Genomic DNA, 4,561 nt, shown 5'->3' on the forward strand with positions numbered 1-4,561 from the left:
TCTCTACACAAAAATTCTTGATATCTGGGTACCTCACGAGCTTACTGAAATAAACCTAATGAACCGTGTACTCATTTGTGATTCTTGAAGCCAAAGATATTTTATTACAAGTTCATACATACTATAATGCGAAAAGACTTTTTCCCTGACCTAATACTAATTCATTCATCTACTTTTATGACAACATTTTAGGGCAAGTTTTTTTTTCATATTGCATAGAGTGCAGATTTGAATACCACGAGAAAATACTAATAATAAAAAATATCACCCTGTAATACATTACTTTAACGCTGACAATTCCTTAAAAATTTGTTCCTGCTAAACGCTAAGACAGCTGATGACATTTTTGTACTAGATGTCGATTTCGTTAATAATAAACAATCGCGCCCCTGAACGAGTTACCCACTATGCTTATTATTGAAAAAGTTGTGTAAATAAAAATGGGACTTGCAATATAAATAATTATAATATCATTACTCATTTGCAAAGCTATAAAACCATAGTTAACGAACATTATGATAAAATATGAATTTCCCAGCGGTACCACCAATTTATAGGCTAAAATATATTTGGCCTACCCACGAGTGCGCTAGTGCAATTTAGTTACCATGAAATATAAATGGTATTGGCTCTAATTATCCTGTATTTGATATCCTTTGCTACTTACCAAAAACGTAAGCAATTTTAGTATTAGTTTTCTTATTAGATTAGGACAGATATTAGTTTGGTACTTCGACTGTCGGACCTTTGCAATCGAAAAGATTGAACTAAAATTGCATTAGTGAAATACATAATCAGATTACTGTAGTCGTCCTAAAGAAATTCTATTGATTCCAATTGCCAAAAGTGAAAGGACAAATTTTACGAATAAACGTTGTTTGTGGCTTCGAGTGTACAAACAAATTCTAAGGAAGGTAGTTATCATTTCTAGAATGTTTATCGTAATATAGATGAAGATGAAAATACATAGATGAAGCATAAAAAGTTTCCAAGGATTGTTGATGAAGCATAAAAAGTTTACAAGGTTTTATTGATGAGATTGTTTTAATATTTTTAGTGGTTATTGTGAATGATACAGAGTGATCATAAAAAGTTCGCGGAACGGATACAGCTGAGCGTGTTGCTCCACAGCCCAAACCAATACAGACATGTCATCAGATACCCAAAAACTCCATCAAACCTTCGACACAGAAAAACTCCATTTATTTTCCAAACAGCGCACATGTGTGTGAATAAAAAAATTCGTAGTCCGGCAAGGGGATGAAGCTGTATGAAATCCTGTTGTAATCCTCCAACTGCGTTACGTTCGTTAGGTTTAATGAACACAGATTTACATAAATGTTTTTAAGCCCCACCGTTCAGTGACCTTAAGCTCCTTACGATGAAAAAAAGATGTGCATTAACATCTTTATGGGATGGCCTCGTTGAAATTTTTGGTTTACGGAAGGATTTGGGAAATTTGCCAGTGGATTCCGGCTAACATGTTGAATTTGGAATTGTTTTACTTTACCTTCTTGTTTGAAAATTACGAGTATGTTGTTATAGAGTTAGTTATTTGCCAAAACAATTGAGCTAAAAATAATGTTATACCATAAATAATCAAATGTAATATACAAGCAAATGCGACTATGCGTAGCTGGATCTGCAAAAGAGCCATTAAAATAATGAGCCAAGAGTCTAACATTAGACGTTGCAACTAACTAATATACACGAATTCTTGAAAAACTTACTACTCCTACTAACTACGCCTCCCGTAGTTAGTGGTTAGATATAGAATAATTGGTTAGTCGTGAATTTTTTGTATAAGTAGTAAGTGTGAAGTAACAGCCAACATTGGTTTTCTTGAGTTATAACTATAGGAAGTTCGAACTTTCAAAGAGATACTGTAACTAATATTGTTTATAACAACAACAGAACCGAAACAGTATAATTTGATATTGATACAGAACGTAACGAAAATACACGTAGCTGTGTGATCCCGACCAAATTAGGAGTCAGATTGAAATCATATTCCACTGCCTGGCATCAGTATTGATTCCGCTAAATCTGGCGTTCAAATTTAATAACGGTAAGCCGAAATAGATGTATTTGGTATCAATTTTGAATATAGATTGTTTAGGTTGAAAGCTTTACACTGGTTCGTGTAGGGAGTGCTGCAAGGCCTAATTATGGTGCCATTACTGATTACCTTTGAGAGTTATAGTTATTTAAATTTTATGTGGTTTCAGTAACCAATGATGCCATATTCTCCTGTATTTTGTGTTATTATTTTTTGATTAATATGGTCAATTCGCTGGAATCATTGTTTTTTCTAAAATAAATGGTTATCTGGTCTCTACCAGATAACCATTAATTTTAGAAAAAATGGCATTGGCAACAACCAATATATGGCAAAAAAACGGTGATTATATTTATGTAAATGGTTCTTTAATAAGCATTCAATTAAATGGTCATTGGCCAACTTATATAAGGCATACTTTGCCTAACCCCCTAACCCGGGAATATAATCTATGCTAATATTATAAAGCTGAAGAGTTTGTTTGTTTGTTTGAACGCGCTAATCTCAGGAACTACTGGTCCGATTTGAAAAATTCTTTCAGTGTTAGTTAGCCCATTTATCGAGGAAGGCTATAGGCTATATAAAATCACGCTACGGCCATTAGGAGCTGAGTAGTAACGAAAAATGTTACAAAAACGGGGAAAATTTTGATCCAGTCTCTCTTAAGTGACGCAAGCGAAGTTGCGCGGGCCAGCTATTCTGCATATAACCATATTATTTATATATCTTTTTGGTTTAAAACCCTTCATTTCAAACAATACCCATCTACAGATTAGACTCTTTGATTTAGTTATTTGTTATTCATTACTTAAGATGAGTAGGGACAAGAATAAGAGGTATAATTAAAGGTCATAAGTTCAAATCTTTAATCGATGAACTGTAAATGATAGCGGTGAACCCACTTTTAGTACAAGTGTTTTACTTGATTGAACCTGAATTAACTTAGGTCATTTGAGGTCTACCATAACCTTTAAGCACTGAATGAACTATTCGAATAAATTTAATGTGAATGAATGCTTAAGCTGGACACTATTGATGATTACTCATATACAAATTATATATAATAAAATTTATTAAATTATGCATAAAATTATATATAAATTATTATAAAAAGGTTTTTTTTTTCAAATCGTATGGACCTTTTTACCGGGTTACTTTTATTCCAACAAATAACTAAAAATTATGAGTCAATGGAAAATACGAATTGTACCTTGTTAAACCGGGGAATCATATCTGAGACTTCGTGATCGGCAGTAGCATAGACTATTGTTAACTAGAAAGATATAAAAGAAATAGAAGTCCTTTTTATTTTACTTTTTAATAACTAAAACAAGGCGTACACAAAACATACATAATATTATGTAACTTACACTCACCCAACTTACTCCATTGTCATAGAGAATTAAAATCGATGACTATCAAACTGTTTTGTTATGGCGTGAACCGAATCTATTAGAACTAAAATCATGTACCGGCTTGATTACTGTACGTTCATTCAATTAGAGCGCGTCGAATAAACGGCTATTATGTTAAAAGCTTTCTCGCTGACCGTTCGAAACGAATATGGAGAGGCTAAGTGTAGCGACACAATTGCGTAACGTTCGTTTGAACACGATCGCTGTGTTATTTAAGTCAGTAGTGACACATCAGCCGAAATCATATTGCGGTCTGCCTAGCGCTGAACTTATTATCGCCTAACATTCGGAGTCGAAAGTTCGCAGTTGTATTGCTACACTAGATAGAATAACACAGCAACCCGTGGAAACGAACGGTCGGTGTCGAAAGTTTGCAATTGTGTTGCTACACTAAAATAACACAGTGAATGTGTGGATCCGATCATTTGGCGATGAATGTAGCGCAGGTGTGTCACTGCACTATGGGTTGAATGTGAGAAATAATTGCGTTTTTAATAGTTTGCATCTGAAAATAGCTCGATTAGTTGGTATTGATTTTGGAGACATGTTTTTAGTTAATCTTATAAACTTAGTTATTTACTACAAATCACAAAACGTATGTAACAGCGCCTTCAATATTACTAAGTAGACTTGTATTTCCAGATTCATATCATTTTAACAGAGATGAAACCTCTTTTGCCACTAAACTCTGCCATATTTTAAGCTAGAAACTACAGTTTCCTATAAAACAAACTTTATTATGATCTGCCTGATCCTAAAGTAAAACGTCAAACCTTATGATTCACAGTTGTATATCATGTAGGAAGTCATTTAATTAATGCTATTTATTTAACAGTTACTGTACGAACCGGTTTATTTAACTATAAGTGTTGTGATGTAATATAAGATACCAACACTTTAAATGTAAATTAGAGTATCAGCATTATCGTTATATCCAAAGTTATAACCACGAGACAAAAGTACACTCTAAAGTTAAACATTTAAAACAACGACCATCAATAAGTGCCCAAAAGACCGCTCCCTAGTTCGTCGAATCAATTACACTAACTGACATCGCACGCGCATCTTTCGCACCAGTACACACAAA

This window comes from Anticarsia gemmatalis, chromosome 12 (assembly GCF_050436995.1).
Source record: "Anticarsia gemmatalis isolate Benzon Research Colony breed Stoneville strain chromosome 12, ilAntGemm2 primary, whole genome shotgun sequence".
NCBI classification, from domain to species: domain Eukaryota; kingdom Metazoa; phylum Arthropoda; class Insecta; order Lepidoptera; family Erebidae; genus Anticarsia; species Anticarsia gemmatalis.